Raw genomic sequence first — 18,973 nt, 5'->3', positions numbered from 1 at the left:
TTATGGGAAAAGTCCCTCATACTTTACTTAGGGCGAGTCCCTCAAGATTTGTAGGACTCAAGAACGAGGACTTGTAAAAGATAAAGTATTTTAGACAAATCATTTCTTTCAATTAAACCCCTCAGTTGAGGGCAACTATTCACTTAAGAGCAAGTCTTTTAATTAAGAATGAGTCCCTCAATTAAGGGTGACTCGCTAACTTATAATTATTTAAGTGCTTTTAAAAATTTAAACATGTTATTTATCTATAAAAGCTTTGGGTGTTAATCCGTTATCACTTATATTTCAATACAAAAAATAACTTGATACATGTTACCAGATGATAAACAAGTTTTTCACGTGATTTAAAACACTGTCTCTATTAAATCGTTGTATAATGGATTTAGTCATGCGAATGATCTTGCGTGAGGTATACTACTAGACTACAACCTATATTTATCATTATTATATATTTATTCTAAAAAACTTATCAGTAAACGTAGTTGTGTGGAGTTTTGTTCAATGGGTGTACCAAAAGTGTTTCCGAAAATGTCGGTGGCATATTCACCTTTAGGAAGCATTAAACAAATCTATTAAAATGCTTACGAGTTCATTGATGATTTTCATGTGCTCTCAGGAGTTTGCCAAATCTTGATTTCAAAGACATGACTTTTGCCGCACGCCGATCACGCAGAAGTAGAGACGCCGGTCATGGGAGCATCCTTAGTTAGACACAGCACAATTGATGCGGATACCTGGAGGCGAGCTTGGGCGATCACTTATGTATTTCATCAACTGATGTGGTCAAGCGTGGTGTCCTATTCCGTTATTATCTCTAGATTTTTACAATACTTTACTTTTATTGTTTGTGATATTTGCTACTAGATACAAATCACACCATAAGCCTCATATATATCATGTTGGAGCCTTATGCCATTGTTGGCCTAACTAGGCGATGCTTCACATCTTCTAATTTTATGCATGTTGCACCATTACAAAATTTCAGCAAACATTTTTTATTAGTTGATTTTAATTCTATTAGTTTGTCAATTGCGATCCTATTAATATATTGACTCAAAATTAAATTAATATAAACATGTGTACCTCTTAACAAGTAACACATGGGTGAAGGAGAAACCACCAAGCTTGGTGATGGTCACACTGCACTAAAAATGAGACTCCCATGGAGGCAATGCCACTTGCAGCAGCGACATGGATCAGAATAATTGTATTATTCATGATGAGTCCTCATTATCACCGTCAACAAAAACGCCATGTGGATTGAATTTGAGGCCTAGAATGGTGCTCATTAAGAAGTACAATCAAGAGAATTTGTTTGTCTAAATGAAAACAAAAGACTTTGTTTGTGTTTTTTTTTTTAAATTAGTGGATGATCTCTCAATTTTGGGATCAGGGTATTTAGATGAGACATTTTAGGTTTTGCTGGAAGTGATTTTCCTTAATTCCCTATATGGAGATGTCGTAGTGGAAAAGATTGATTCTTCCCTGAATCGTGTAAAGGGGGGAGGGGGCAATTTATCTTCTTTAACTAATATGTTCAGGTTGTTATTCATTGAGGACATAATGAGCCACATTTGATAGGAAAAATGGTTCGTGGATATTAGTTTGGTGGGAAATCCAAGCCTACCGGGCGATCAAGCCCATTTTGAAATTATTATTTTTGTAAAAAAATATATTGAGATAAAATAAAAATTATTAGATTGGAATTTAACTTTGTCTCAACAATCTACTAATTCAAAAACTACACAACTTTCGAAAGATATATTTGAAATCTAATTCAAAAACTACTCAACTGAAATTTAAATTTGTCCAAAAAAATCCACAACTTCATCTAAATCTTTAGGAACGTTACAAATTTAATGAAATAGTATACTAAAAATTAATAAAAATCGATAGATTTCCATCACATAATGATTACATCATTTACAACTTTTATTACACATGTTATTTTAACAAATATCATTATGCCTCCAATAAGATAACTCTAAATGCAATTGATAATATAAAATTAAAATTTTGAATAAAATTTTAAATATATTTTTAAAGATAATATAATTATTCTCATATATAATCGAGTTGACTTATTAATCTCAGGAATCAAACTATATATAATACAAATTCAACTCATTTAATTAACAGACTTGTTTTTCATTCATATTATTTCAACAATTTAATTATCAAATCAAATTCTAAATTATTTTCGAATTAGCTGAATTCATTGTTATCTAAGGTTAACTTATAAATTATTATTAGCTCTTTTTTTTATATGAGAGCCTAATGGTCCTGACTTATTTGTAGTACATAATACTTTTAAATTATTACAATAATAATGTATGTGTCATAAAAATGGCACTGGTTCATTTTTTATAATTTACATTAATTTCTAAATTATTACAGTATTAACTAAGTTGTCACAAAAACTAATGATTGTTTTGTTTTATTATGAATATTAAATAAGTAGCTTTAGATGACTAATACAGCACATCCACCGACATGCTTTAAGCGCCATACCAACATGTGGCTTTGTTTGTTTGTCTGTTGACCAGCTGGACAGGTTACTTATCATTTCTTGCAAAACAAAATTAGGAAAATCTTATACTACTACTATTTTGTATTATTGTCATATATCTTGATGATTTGGTTTCTTTTTAGATGCTTTAAGATTTGTTTGTTATCAATTCTAACCACATTATGGAGAAAACACTAGCGTGCCTGATATTTGAATGCTTAAGTTAAAATGAATAATTATACAAGACGTGTGAAATTATTATGTCTTGCTTTTTAATTTGTTTGTTCGGGAATGGACCCATGTTATGGCGATTTAGGGTTGTGTATTGATTATAAACCAAACCAAATTGAGTCATATATATGGTTCGGTTTGGATCTTAAAATCATTTTCATAAAATCAATTTATTTTCTTAAAATCGATTTATAAGTGGATCGATTCGGTTTTAAACCGATTTTTAAAAAAAATAGTTAAAAAAAGACAGTTTTAAATCAATTTCTTCAAAACCAATTTTTTATTTTCTTAAAAAAATTAATTTCAAAACCAAATTTGTAAAAAAAACAGTTTTTAAAACTATATTTTAAAAAAAACAATTTTATATCAAAAATAATTTTATCTTCTTTTAACTAAATTTTTTATTTTCACTAGTTATAAAACTATTTTATATAAAAAATATTTATTTTAAAAAATTACTTTAAATTTGACTTTTATAATCACCACAAATAATATCTCGATTAAAAACAATCTCAAAGTCTGATTTGTTACATAAAAACGGTCATAAAATAAAATAATTATGAATCATATCTCTATTAATCATAATTATTCATAAAATAAATAATTCATCAAAAAAATTGTTCAAACTTTTAAAATCTCTCATAATTGTTCATAAACAAATTTTTGAGGTTTTAAAATTTTTTTTTTAAAATTTAAAAAACATAAAAAAAACAATCTTTTTTAGAAAAAAAATAACAAATATTCAGAAAAAAGAAAAAAATGAAAATAATAAAATTTTATTCTGAAAAAAAAAATCTTAAAAAAAAATTATTCCAAAAAATAAAAATAACTGAAAAAAGTTTATTTTAAAAAAATGGAAATCGAAAATATTTTTTTTTTGAAAATAAAATAATAATTTATTTTAAAACATTTTTTTTAATGAAAAAATACAAAATATGTTTGATAAAAAATATCTTTTTTATTTAGAAGAAAATAATAATTTTATTTGAAAAAAAATATAAAATATAATTTTTTTGAAAAAAAATCCAAATATAATATTTTTTGTGAAAAGAAAAAAAAATCTGAATTTTATTTTTAAAATAATTTTTTATAAAATTTTAGAAAATATAAAATATAAAATTGATTTATAATGTGATAAAACATGAAAACAGACCAATATAAAATATAATGGGTAACGGTTTATATTTGGATAAAAAAATGGATACACAAATTTTTATTTTAGCATTTGGTTTGGTTTTTTAAAAGTAGAACAATTTGGATACCAATTTAGTTATGGATAACCGGTTTTTTTGCACACCCCTAAATGTCGACAACCCGTTTCCGTGTGGATAATCTTCTTAGAATATAGAGTATTATGATATAATAAAAAATGAGTGTTGAGATATACTAGTACTTAATTGTTTATTTTAAAAAGATATTTCTAAAGACAACTAGAATGAGGAGGAATGATCCATGCAAGAAGTGTTCAATCTTAAAATTTCTTAAATATCTCATGATTATGTTTTTTTCGATCGTTTTGTTTCGTCTTCTCCAGTTTTGGGTGAGTTCGTCATTTGCTTCATTTTTTGTGTGATTCCTCATATAAGTGTTGTTTTCTCTATTTCGTGTTGTGCTATTGGCTACTCCCGTTCATCTCTGCTCTCTCTTCTTTCTTCTAACTCTTCTCCATCTTGATTTTTTATTTTATGTTCTCAATCATGGAGATTTTAAACCCCAATCTCCTATACGCCCTATCAAAAAATCACCATAGAACATATTGAAACTAGCACTGATATCGTGAGGCACCCCGTCTCTATGAAGAAAAAATTTAAAACAAAGTATGAATCTGAATTAGATTGCCGGAAACGTCAAATTCTCATCGGTCAATTCTAAATCAAGAACCCAAACCATTTATCCAGTACTCACACTAAACCACTTATAATGGCAACTTGGATAACCTCATAATTGTTGGAACAATATTGGTTCTACATCTCCAATCATTAGGTTTTGATGATAACAAAGTATAAAAAATAATTTTATGCTCTAATAGTTTCATTAAGTGTGTAGAATTTTAAAAGTAAGGAAAACATATTCTGGACTCTAGACAAAGCAGACTCTAGACTCTGTAATATGTAGACTTTGTACTCGGGACAAAACAAACTCTGGACTCTGGACTTCAACAGATTCTAAAACAAGGTTGAAATATGAAGAAATGTTTAAATTGATAGTCAACCATTTGGATAATCAAGTCAATGCTTCTGAAACAATCAATCCAGATTTACTCTGATACCCCAAGTCTCATTTTTATTAGACTCTGAAGTCTAATCTTTAAGGCTTTGAACTCTGATCAAGCTTCAAATCTTCTCAAATATGAAGCCAATGATTTAGACAACAATGGTTGAAATAATATTCTTGAAAATAGTACATTCAAGCAGCAAAATCAAATGTTTCCTTAAAAGGAGAAAAATTCTGGAATTTTTAAGGAATGTACTACCAAAGGATCTCCACAATTCATGGCTCAACCTCGTATCACTATTACAGGTGTGAAATTGAAGAAGTTTCAAATTCTATCCATCAATAATACTATTCATCATTCATTTAAAGAGGACAAGGAATTTGGAAGAATAAGAAGCGAAGAATAAGAAAAACAACAAAGTGAGTAAAAAGAAGAACAACAATAAAGAGAAACAACAACTTTAACACTCACTACACTTAGAGCTTTTACGTGTATATTTTCTTAAGTGTAAACTCTGAAATTCATATTGTGTATATGCTTGTTTAGCAACATTTTTATTGTTACACCCTAAATTTTGCTCATCCTTTTTGTATGTTTCTAGTTCAGTCATCTTGTATGTCTAAGTCATTTGTGTCATTTTATTCATCATAGTCAATTTAATTCATCTTAGACATTTTTAGTTTGGTCTAGTCAAATGTTTTTTAGGTCATCCGAGTCCTTTCATTTCATTTGATATCACTCTATTTTATCTGGATTTATTTAGGCTTGATGTCTAAGACAAAGGCAAGTCCAATTGGCTAAAAGTCAAAGGGGTCCTTTTTAACTTTTTTCTCTTTCCCATTTTTATTTATTTATTTGCTAATATATTTTCCTATTTTATTATTATTATTTCTTTTTCAACTTTTAATTTGATTATTTTATCTTTTTATTTCTTTTTTTTGTTAGTTTTTATTTTCGTTTTTATTCTTATCCATGAAATCGGAAGGTAGACTATAAAAGTACAATGAGTTTGGACTGAAGCTTCATAGTTCGCGCTACCAAGCTCTATTCTGAGTTTTAACGTGGTTCACTATGACTGGAACAAACATTAGATTAACCATCATCATCGAATTATTCATGACAGGGATGGAGCCTTCTGATTTCAACAGAAGAGGCGACCCAAGTAAGTTGTAAATCATCAATGTGAGCAGAATAAAGGGTATTTGGCACGAATAGGGAACAATGTGAACCCATTGATTACTGACTCTCAGATCACCAATTGCGAATGTTTTTTTTAGGGTGACCTCGAGGTCAAGACTTTCTTCGGCGACCTCCAGGTAACACTTCGTCGGCGATATAAATTTGATGGCTTCCATTCTTTTTTAGTGATTTGTTCAACCACTACAATCAAAGCTTGTGTCAGGATCATGAGGTTCGAAGCTCTGCCGAAGATATATGAAGCTTCTCTATTGACATTGATTTGTACCTCACCACTAGGAATGAATTCGCTTCGTTTTGATATGATACCATATGAATTCCTCTGACATGAGATTATATGGAATAATGGTGGTTGGTTGCACCAACTCGAAAAAGGTTGCAAAACCCTTTTGTATTGGTGAAGGTATCTGATGGCTCATTTAGGCATTAATTGATTGTTTGGGAAAACCAAAGATTCTATAAAGGCAATGTCGTAGTAGGTATGGATTGGCTTCCATTAACGAGATTCAAAGGTTTAAGAACTCCAACATCTTGCATCTTGTCAATGCTACCAACAAAAGCGTAAAAGAGATATGAATCTTGAGTCCGAGTCAGTTTTACCAGAACCCACGGTGGGCGCCAAATGTTCTTGCTAAAAATATCATTTGGTTAATCCTCCTTAAGCTAATTAGGTGGTATCATAATAGTTAAGGGATTTTGGGGTTTTAGGCATTTTTTAGGGGAGGCAAGGAGGGGCAACCATTGTTCGGTTGTCAAGGTCTTTTGATCTCCCCTCATGTTTATGTTATTCATCGTCCACTTTGGTCGCTATCGGGATTTTCACGATAACAAAACTAGACGGATCGAAGGGTGAGATGCCTCTTAAAAAATAAAAGGCAAGACACATAGCCGTCACCGAATTTTATTTGAGTTTCCTCTATGGGAGAGAATAGGGTAAATAGTCGATAAAACCCTTAAAAGAAAAGGTGCACACAAGAAGTGCAAATTTATGGATAAAGAATCGGTCTCGCAACCGAGACTTGGGTCCGGAAGTCGGTTATGCAAGGGGAAGGTATTAACACCCCTCACATCCATGATACTCCATGGGAACCATTTAGATTGTCTGCATACGTGAGTATTTATCTCGCTTATTTCTACTTTATTTTTATTTACAAAAGAGTGTGAAAGAAAGGGTTTTTGTTTTTTTATTATTATGCTGACCAAGGATTGTGGCCCTTGTGCCTACATATCATTCATCGATTAATGAAGAATCAGAGCTCCGTAGTTCTGAGTAGAAAATGTTTGTGTGTTGGTTACCTTTGAGAAAAGGTTTTTCGGAGTGGTTCCCTAAGGCATAAAAATGAGTTTGATGGGTTGTGTTGATTTTACCTTGAAGAAGGGTTTATGAAAAAAGTGTTTGTGATTAGATTTCACTAAAGTCTATGGGTGGAGATGAAAATTCTAGACAAACAAGTCAAGCGTATTATGTCCAAAATAATCAGAGTAAGGGTAGGAAAGCTTCATTCTTCCTCATTATCCACCACTGAAGGCTTGTGACACATAATATTAATCGTAGTTTTATTGTAGTTTGAATTTGATTATGAAAATACCACTTGATGTTGGATCAAGGGTTTGTTTATTTGATTATGAAATTGGGAAATTTAATGGATGTACAAAGTAACCATAAGAAAGTAAAGGGTCTCATTATAAGGTAGCCCAAGATAAAGCCTTGTGTGTGCAAAAAGTGACATAAGCTAACAAAGGATAATGGTCTTACAAACATGTCTCCCTAAGGTAGTGTCATGAAGTCACTCTTACAACTGGTATGTAAGTTACATATGAAATCCAAAGTTGAAACCAAGTAACATAAAATAAGGGTAAGGTCCTCCAAGCAAATGTCCTAAGATGAAACCCTATAAGTCCAAGTTGATTACAAGTGGAATGCAATTTTTTGGTCTTATCATGTTTTTGTTGTTTTTAATGTATGATGACAATACGATAAATGACAATAATAAACATGCATGATGAGTTTATACAATGATGATGATGGGTACTTGAATATAAATTACAATGTGACAACATTAAAGTAAATGACAAAGTAAAAATGATAAAGTCAAATAACAATGGCTAGTGAGAAGCAAAGTATAGTTAGTGGTTAATAATATGTATTAGTTAAACTCTTGAGGATTATCTATCCTTAGGTCAAAAGATTCAAAATATGGTGCATCAGGAGATACCTTATCACTTATGTAAAGTATTGAAGATGATAAGTTATCAACTTACAATAGGTTTGTAATAATGAATGTTATGCAAACCCCAAGTCCATCTATCAATAGCTTGACAAAAGGAAGTCTTTATCACTTTAGAGTTAAAGATTAATGAGTTGATTAAAAAGGTCAAGTTAGACAAGTTATACAATGATCAATGTACAATATGAATAAGTTAGCATAATAGTTATAGGGTTAGTATAACAATAGAAACAAAATCAATCAAATGAAACCACAAGTTAGTATGTATACAAGCAAAGCTTCATCTATATGTCCAATGATCCAAGTGTGTTTGATATAGAGGCAACCTACATATGCCTCAAAGTATCATGAATGATCCATTGATCATTCATTAATAGATTTGAAGCATAGAAGGTTCAATCAACCTAATCAATCTAATATCATGACAACATATACTTCATTAGCTACTAATGTTCAAGACACCATAAGTCCATCAAAAATTTCTCAAATGAAATAAAATAAAACATAATAAAATAGTAAAGACAAAAATAATATGGGTTTGTGTTGGAAGTATTTTCAGCAAAGTAAATATAAGTGGTAAAACAAATCAAGTGAAATGGAAAATAAAATGGGGTAAAAATAAATAAAACAAAGGAAAAGGAAATAAAATGAAGCAAATGGGCATGTTGGGGGTTGAACCCTTGACCTTGGTGTCATGGGGGGTCAACCTCCTTCATCCACTAGGTCAAGCATCCTTCGATGAGAACAAAGCGCTTCCATATAATAAAATAAAATAAAATAAAGGAGAATGCGCGCTAGCTGGCCAATTAGGATGAGCTAATGGATACTTTTGAATTAAAAAAAAGAGCACGCAGATTTCATCTTCAACCTTGAGCCCTCAGAATCAAAACCTCAAAACACGTGTTTTTCATTGGATTCGAACCTGGAAACATCATCTCTGTACAACAACGAACTAACCTCCACACTCACGAGCAATTGATTAGCTCTGAGTATGGAGTATTTTCGAGAAACTCAGAATAATGCACTTGACCTAAATCAAAAATTAAATGAAGAATATTGGATAATTGACACTCAAACCAAAGGGTTAATGATCAGTGGATGATTTCAAGTTGATTGATAACTTATATGAGTGAAGGGAGTGGGTGTAGCTACCTGATCAAAATTGGTTTCAAAAGTGAACTCCGATGAGTTGGTGCAACTCAGATGAGGTGTTGGGAAGATGAGTTAAGGTTTGGAAAACTTTCAGTGATGCTTAAGGAAGGATTCTGGGTGGTTAGTTTGAGTTGAGAAGCTTTCAAACTCATAAATGGAATCTCTGTTTTTGAAGGTGAAATTCGATTTTGCAGCAAGGTGATTATGGATTTTTCAAACTTGGTTCTGAAGTGGAACACCTTTCTCTATTTATAGGGAAGGTGGCGGAAATGTTTGGAGGGAGAATGAAGAGGTTTGCTTCAGAAAGTGGTTGAGCTCGAAAGTGAAAAAGTGGAAGGCTTGTTGGGGAAGCTTTGTTGAGATTTTTACCTTATATGCCTTCCAAATCATTTTGTCTGCACTCTATCATGAAAATGGAGGAACAAGCTTGCTTCAAACATGGTTGGAGTGGCTTTTGTTTTTATCCATTTTGAGAAAAACCAGAATTTTGCACATGGATCGGGTTTCTTGGTTTATGCCTCTCCACACTAAAGTTGAGTTCCATTTGGGCCTCGATATGTTGTGTGACGTGTTACAAGTCAAAAGGGACCGGATTGGAATGGATTTAAACCTTGGTGAATCAATTTACACATTCTAGCTGACATCGTTTGATTTGTGCATCATGACAATTTTTAATTTTAGAACTAAGGCCAAATGAAAGTGGCTCGTAAGTTTTGCATGAAATTTGTGACAAATGTTACGTAACATGTCCTTAATCAAATTCAAAAAGAACCATGTCAAAACGAGTTGTGGTTTGGAAAAGGCAATGTGGTAAAGTGGTGGTCTTGGTCGTGTTTCTAGGGCATGTTGGCACCTTGGACCAGCTTGGCCAATGCCAAAATTGATGTCTTCTATCAATGAATTAGGTCTTGGACCTTGAAACAAAGTTGAATAGGGACACAATTAGGAAATTTGGCTCAAAGAACATCTTGAAAATGTTGCAAGATGAAAAATTTATGGACTTTGGACCAAATCATAGGCCATCCTTGCCAAAATGTGATCAACCAACTTAACCTAGAAATGGCATTTTGTGATTTCTTGATTTTTATGGTGCAGTGATGGATGTTTGAAGCTCATATGACCACATCATGAGGTAAAATGAGGCTTGGAGGTTTTTGGAGTTATTTTAGGTCATGCCCACGGGTGAATCCAATGCCTTGAAAGTTCAAAAACCATTAGCAAACCAAAGACTTGTAACATGAATGAAATGGATATTTGATTGGTAAATTGTGGTTTTAATTGAATTGACTTGGTGGTGAATGAAAAGTGGTATGATAGGATGATCAAATGAAGCAAGGCCATGGACCAAAAGAAGCACAAACTAGGGTTTCTTGAGTCACAAATTTCATCAAGACCCAAGGTCAGGAAAATTAGGTTTTGTGATGTAAGGGATGTATTGAGATGATTCAAAGGATTAGGGTATAAACAAACTTTAGATTTAGGGGTCCTCAATGGCATGATCAAGACTCAAGGTGAACCATGACTTGTACAAGCCAAAAAGGGTCAAGCACTAGGGTTGAGGTCCTTGCGTTACCAGATGGATCTTCATGTGTATTTAATGAGGCTCACCATACAATTATGGTTTTGGATAGTGAGTGATATGACTTGGATGATCCTCCAAGCTTATGGGATGCTTGAGGATGGAGATTAGGGTCAAGGTGGCTTGGGCACACCTCTAAATGGTCATTGGGTCTTGAGGCTTCATAGATGACCATCATGTCTTTGGTTTGTGGAACATTATGGATCATTTATGATATGATATGTGTGGGATGTATGCTTATGAAATAGGGTTATGGAGGATGATCTGGAGGTATGGTAAATTTGAGGGTATGACAGGTCTCAAAAATCTATATATATTGCAAGTGTTGCCCCCCTGTGAATACTAAAGAGGCATGGATTTTAATAGGCTTTAGTAACCATTAATAATTTGTAACCGATTAAATCTTTAACCATTCTGTAATGGTTTCGGCCATTGATTGTTCTAGGGACATCATAATGGCTCCGACTTGGACTGTCCTTTCAGAGCCCGGTAAATTGAGTCCGAGATGTGCATGAAACTCGCTGTCCAGACTCATAAAAATCTCAGGATGTACACATCTCAAATACTAAGTCAATGATTTAGAGAATAATGATTAAAAGAATATTCTTGGAAATAGTACATTCCATAAGCAGAATCAAATAATTTTTTAAAAGGACAAATATGCTGGAATTTTTAAGGAATGTACTACCAACGAATCTCCACAATTCACGACTCAACCTCGTACCATTATTACAACTGTGAAATTGAAGAATCTTCCAATTATATCCACCAATAATATTATTCATCATTTATTTAAAGAGGACAGGGAATTTGGAAGAATAAGAAGCGAAGAATAAGAACAACAACAAAGTGTATAAAAAGAAGAACGAGAATAAAGAGAAAACAAATTTAAATACTCACTAAACTTAGACCTTTTACATGTATATTTTCATAAGTGCAAACTCTTAAATTTATCTTGTGTATATGCTTGATTAGTCGCATTCTTGTTGTCACCCCCTAAATTTTGCCCATTTTTTGTATGTCGTTTCTATTTCCGTCATCTTGTATGTCTAAGTCGTTTATGTCATTTTAATTCATCAGAGTCAATTTAATTAATCTAAGACATTTTTAGTTTGGTCTAGTCAAATGTTTGTTAGGTCATCTGAGACAATTCATCTTAGTCCTTTCATTTCGTATGATATCAGTCTATTTTATCTAGAGTTGTTTAGGCTTGATGTCTAAGACAAAGACAAGCCCAATTGACTAAAAGTCAAGGGGCCCTTTTTGATTTTTTGCTCTTTCCCATTTTTACTTGTTTATTTGCTAATATAATTTTATTTTTTATTATTACTATTTCTTTTTCAACTTTTAATTTTATCTTTTTATTTCTATTTTAGTTTTTATTTCTTTTTTTTCGTTAGTTTTCATTTTCGTTTTTATTCTTGTCCACGAGTCAAAGTCAACACAAACACTAGTTTTGCATCCAAACTTTCCTAAATGGATCAAGCACAAAAAAACATAAGGAAATCAAATTTGCCATTACATAATTTATGTTATATTCGGAAGCTATTAAAAGTAGAAAGGCTTGGACCTGAAGCCAAGGATATGATCCCAAGTTTCCTAAGGGGAATCCATCTCACTTAATATCTGACCTAATCCCTAAATCTATTTAAACCCTAAGAATTTACAAGGAATGGATGAAGAAAAATAGAAGAAAAAAAAACAAGTACACAGAGAATCACTCAAACTCTAAAGTTGATTTTCTTCACACTGAAGAAAATCAACAACTAACCCTAAGCCTCGGCCTCCATCAAACTCCATATACACCTTGCAGAAAGAAAAAAAGAAAGAGTTAGAGGGGAATCAAAATCAGAGTAAAAAGAAAAGAAAAAGGAAAATAAGAAGGAAAGAAAAAGGAATACTCATTGCATGTTGTCAAAATTGTCATATATGTTTAATGTTTGGTTAGGCTAGGGTTTTCGTTTTTATGTGTTTGTTTGTTTGATCTATGCATGTTATTCGCCTGAGCTTGTTTTGATTGTTTTGTTTGGATTTTGGTTGAGTTTTGAACCAACATAAGGGGTTAGGGTTCATTTTAGGGTTTAGATTTGTAGATTTGATTTTGGTGCTTGAGAGTTATATTTGTGACCAGGGTGGTCTAATCTAAAGTTTGGTGAAGTTTGGGTTTGATTTGGGTAGGATGGAGTTGTTTCTGGGTTTTTATTAGGGTTAGGGTTCATTTGGGATGATGAAGGTATGAAGGTTAGGATTAAGGTTCTTCCTAATTAAGGTTATGATTCTTGTTTATTCTTATGGTTCATCTGGTTTATTGGTTTTGTTTGAATTTCTAGGTAAATCTTCACCAGATTTATATGAATTTCGATGCATGTGGTGGTTTAAATGGTGGATAAGGGTGAGGTGTGGTGGACCAGCAGGCGGAAGCGAATTTTAGCTGGTGGTCTAGGTAGTGCGATGATAGAGCGAAAGGGAGAGTAGACAAAAGAGGGAGTTTGAAGATAGATAGATAGATAGATAGATAGATAGAGAGAGAGAGAGAGAGAGAGAGAATGAAAATGAAAGAAAACTGAAGGAGACATGCTTAAATACTCCTCATAACGCGTATCACATAAGCAACAAGTAGCATTCATTATACCACTAGATTCATTTACTTCCTCAGTCAACTGAGGGATTCCACGCATTTCATCTCACCCTTATTTCCATGCTCCCTCAAATCATAGTTGTTGATCCAGTTGACCTCTGATGATCAACTGATCCAACATCCCAAACCCCATCTTTGACTAGCTTTGGTATGATGATCAAAGGGCCACGTTTTTCCTCTATTTTTTAATTTCTTTTTTTATTCTTTTTTATTTCTTATTATTCTGATTTTCTAAGTGGGATTCTAACCTTTTGGCCTTTAACCTTTCTATTTTATGTACTCCCCAATTTCTTTTTGCACCCCCTCCTCATTATTTTACTTGGGTTTTATTTATTTTGTTTGTAGTTTATTTTTATATTTTAATTAATTTTTACTCTTAGGACAATTTTAATTAGTGACTTAAGTCACTTTAATTTTCATTTAATCAACAAAAAAAAACCAAAAATATTTTTTTTTTTGACTTAATTTCATTAGGTTTTTAAAATACTAACAAATACAAAAAAAAAAAATATTTTCATTTAACTAAAAAATCAATCTCTTTTTTATAAAACCATATGAAAAGACCTTTTGGATGTACTCTTTGTAAGTCTCTGAGAATTTGAATACAAGCTATATCGCTTGGCCAGTCGAATGTTTTTGTTTCATCTGGATTTATTCTCCGTTCAAGAGTTCAAAATCGACTTCAAAATCTAGATTTATTCTAAATCGTTTGAAACCACTCAGTCAAACTGAAACCCAATCAAATCATATCTGACTTATCCGAGTACTAGAACGAACGAAAATGGTCTATGTTATTCCACCCGCGATTTTCTTCGGATGAGAAATTTATGATCCGAAACCGATCCCATCCGATCGATGTCCAGCCCTACCGTCAGCCACAACTGACGGTCGTCAATCAGTCCAAAGCCCGTTTTTTAGCCCCACTTCCACTGATCCAGTCTCCCACTCTGCATGTTTTTCTCAACCATTTTCCTCTACTTTTCAACAGTTGCTTGCACGAATTTTAGGCTATAAATAGGAGTTTCAATTTTATTTTATGGATCTAAGCATTTTATTATTTTTAGGCAGAAAAGCACTTATTTAGAAATTTACTTATTTGCTCACATCGAGTGTTAAGTGCAATTTAGCAGTCAGATTTTAGAAGAGATTTTATAGCTTTGGGTCGTTTGTGACTCAATCTTGCCGCAATAATTTTTTCAGAGTTTAATTCAAGCACTTTATTGTTCCAGTTTTACATCACAACTTCATTTATTTATCTATTTTCTCTTGTTTTTGTTTTGAGTTTTTATTATACACATAATTTCACGCCACTTGCTGCTTCCCATATATATATATATATATATATATATATATATATATATATATATATATATATATATATATATATATATATATATATATATATATATATATATATATATATATATATACTCATTATGATTATTTAATTAATTATTATGTTTAGTTTATTCAATATGCAATTTAGTAACAGTAAGTTAATCGTATTAGATATGTCTGACTAATTTGTTAGAGTCCGGGATGTGAGGATCGTCGTTTTGAAGGGACTCGATAAAATTAATAGGATTGGATTTTTATAACAAAATTAGTTTTCTAGTCCTAAATTTTATTTCAAAAAGCTAAAAAATTTCCACGAAAGCGAAAATACATTGATAACGATTTCAGCGCAAAAGTGTGAAAACATTATCCAACCGTTCAAATTCAGATCTTTAACTTTTAATTAAGAACTATTAATTTTCAAAAAGTATTTTGAAACTGTAACTTCTAACGTGCGAAAGCAGATGATTACGATTCCGAAATTTAATACGAGCTACGCGAAAGTGATTAGTATTTTTAAATTAATAAATCTTTTGAAAATAATTTTTAAAACAAATTGAGGTGTTGAATTTTACGAGTCCCAAAGGTACCTGGAAATTTCATTCAGGTCTCTGTTTCTATTAGTTCTAAAACAAGTTTATTTTAATCTATTTTTAAGCAATACTCTTACCAATAGCCTTAGATTTACAAAGAGACAATAGATAACAGTAGGTTGACATTGGTCTCTGTGGGTTCAACATTTTTTATACTATAACTAATATTTTCATGCACTTGTGGAGACTCCATCAAGTTTTTGGTGTCGTTGCTGGAGACCAACAGTCAATATCGTGACTCCGTTGTAGCACCGTATAGACTAAGACAATTTTTTCTTTCAGTTGTATGCCTAACACTCGGTCATCAGGGAATGAGTTAGAACAACTAATAAACGAAGTCGAGCATTTCCTTCATATTAAACGCCGATTAGAAGAACTTTGAGCCATATTCACTCGTATGGCTGCAGCAAATGATAATTATCCTCTTAAGACCTATGTCGCCTCTTCTCAGGAGGAGCCACACTCAAGCAAAGATCGCCTTACCATTAAGGCAAATAGTTTCAAGTTGAAACCTTCTCTGGTACAAATCGTGTAGCAGAACCAGTTCTCTGGTAACCTTACAAAGGACCCCAACTTACATGTGTTAATGTTTGTGTAGTATGCAAACATATTGAAATGCAATGGCATGAATGGTCATATGAAATGCAATGGCTTGGGAGAGATATAAAGATATGATAAGGCTATGTCCCCTTCATGGCTTAGAGCAGTGATTGATTATCCAAACCTTTTATAATGGTTTTCTTTAAAACACAAGATTGACAATAGAGGTCGAAGTTGGAGGCGCACTAATTGACAAACCCTTCAAAGAAGCTTATTAGCTCATAGAAGACATGCCCTAAAACCACTACTAGTGGGGAAGCGAGCGTACTTCTGTGGAGAAATCCCAACCTAAGGGAGGCATGTTCAAAATCAATGGCCTAGATCATGTGAGTGCTAAGGTCGATGCACTTACACAAAAGATTGATAATCTAACCATTACACCCACAACTACCTTAGTTGTTGTGACTCCCAACTGTGAAATATGTGGAGTCCAATGGCATGCCGCTACAGATTGTCAGTTATTAGTAGGAACTGCACCTGGCCAAGTAAGTTATGCACAAAGAAATCCTTACTCGAACACCTATAATCCTGGATGAATAAATCATCCAAACCTTTTCTACAAGAACAATAATGCACTATTTGTTCCCATTCAACCACCCGCAACGCCTCCGGGTTTCCAAAAAGGATCTCATGTTTCCCCCGCACCTAGAAAGTCAAATTTGAAATTAATAATGGAAAACTTCATCGCAACTCAGACCCAACAAAACAAAGAATTCGTGAATCAAAATGTTCATACAATGAGTTCGTTAAACAATTGGTGAACAAGGTTGACGCCATGGCTACCCACAACAACATGCTTGAGACCCAAATCTCTCAAGTAGCTCAGCAACAAGCGGCTACAGTTGTCCTTGATGGCACATTTCCAGCCTAACCTCGGCCCAATCCGAAAGGCCATGCTAACACCATCACACTACAAAGTAGAACAAAATTAGATGGGCCCATTGATCCTAGAGTTATAGATCAGGCGATGTATAAGAGAGTTGAAATAGAACCAGAGAAAGCGACTAGTAAGAGATAAGTAGGAGAACCAATAGTTGATAGTAAGGAGACAACCATAACCAAAGAAACTTCCGAGAAAGAAAACACATATATACCCCCACCACCTTATAAGTCGCCTATACCATACTCTTAAAGACTTTCCAAATCTAAGAATGAGTGCCAGTTTAAGAAGTTCATCGAGCTTCTAAAGCAACTCCATATAACTATCCCTTTCATAGAGGACATCACACAAATTCCCTCATATACTAAGTGAAGTTCTGGTATCAGATATGAGATGTCGAAAGTAATGTCACGATACTAATATCTGAACAATATAAACAGGATAAAAGATAAAGAACAATAGTACAAGTGACACAAGAAATTGTTAACCCAGTTCGGTGCAAACTCACCTACGTCTGGGGGCTACCAAGCCAGGAAGGAAATCCACTAAACAGAATTAGTTCAAAGACTCTCAGTAAACAACTTCAAGTTACGGTCTTTTCACCTAATCTCTACCCGTGTGACTTCTATCTAAGAACTCTTAGATAAGAGATCCTACTCACTCCCCCTCAATCACATCAGTGATGTAAAAACAAATATTACAATGAAAGAAGACACTCTTCAAGAACACATACTTGATCTTGCTTAAAAGCTTCAACCAAGTAAAACACACTCATGCTTCAAAGCTTAGAGTGGACAAATTATTACTCAAAAGTCAGTCCAATTCAATCATCAATTGATGAATGAATGGCTCACAATACACACGTTCACACAAGACTAAAACCCTTATTCTCTCTCACTATTTCGTTCGTTATTTCTTGTGTGTTAAAACCAGGTTTTCCATGCCCTTTATATAGAAGTGTTTGACTGGGCTTGGACATCATAAAACCCTAAAACTATTTTCCATTTTTATCTTCTTATGACATCTGATCATATCTTGTTGGAAAATAAATCAATCTGGTTTTAATTACTGATTGCATGGCGCGTTCAATCTTCTCATCAATCACACATAGATTAGCATAAAAAGCGAAATCATAAAATACATAACATTCAGACTGAATATTTTGTATACAGATGTCTTGACATCGGGTCTGACATCTCAGTTGAATCCTGCACAACCATATTTTAAACACCCTGCAGGAACCTGTTATCTCATGTCAAGACAACACTTGTGACAACTTGTGAGAACTCTAGGTTTTACCAAAATTGATGCCAACATATTGAACCAACAAACTCCCCCTTTGGCAAATTTTGGCTAAAACATACATCAGATCATTTGTTTCACAAGAGAATAATCACAGTATCAGTTTAGCAGCAGAAGTAATAAAACACACATTACTAGCTAAAATAGCAACTAGTAAACACATATTAAACACACATGTGCTTGTGCTCCTCCTCCCCCTCCAGTTAGCACTAGTATGCTCAACACAGACAGAACACTTCTCCCTCTCTAACATCACCTGTAATAAACAGATTATCTCCAACATCATCTGTAACATTACCTTCAACATCATCTGTAATAAACAGATTATCTCCAACATCATCTGTAACATCACATTCAACATCATCTGTATATAACATAGCTACTTTAGCTACTTCTCCCCCTTTTTAGCCAAAAGAGACCAAAGAGAGAAAATAAATGTCTATTAGGTAAATAGAATGTTACACAGAATGTCAAAGCAGATTGTTAAGTGTTACAGATCCCAGAACACACACAG

The 18,973-nt window shown here is 32.9% G+C and overlaps 1 long non-coding RNA gene across 1 annotated transcript; it reads left to right on the top strand.

The window, feature by feature from the left end:
• Positions 1 to 283: 283 nt before the first annotated feature.
• LOC127135105 (uncharacterized) lies at positions 284 to 1,511 on the top strand. The gene is made up of 2 exons (XR_007808419.1): positions 284 to 409; positions 617 to 1,511. It is a non-coding gene; the product is annotated as an uncharacterized LOC127135105 (long non-coding RNA).
• The last annotated feature ends 17,462 nt before the right edge of the window (positions 1,512 to 18,973 follow it).

The sequence above is a fragment of the Lathyrus oleraceus genome, chromosome 4 (genome assembly GCF_024323335.1).
Source record: "Lathyrus oleraceus cultivar Zhongwan6 chromosome 4, CAAS_Psat_ZW6_1.0, whole genome shotgun sequence".
Taxonomy (NCBI): Eukaryota; Viridiplantae; Streptophyta; class Magnoliopsida; order Fabales; family Fabaceae; genus Lathyrus; species Lathyrus oleraceus.
The sequence above is the reverse complement of the archived record's forward strand: the minus strand, read 5'-3'. Positions and strand labels throughout refer to the sequence as shown.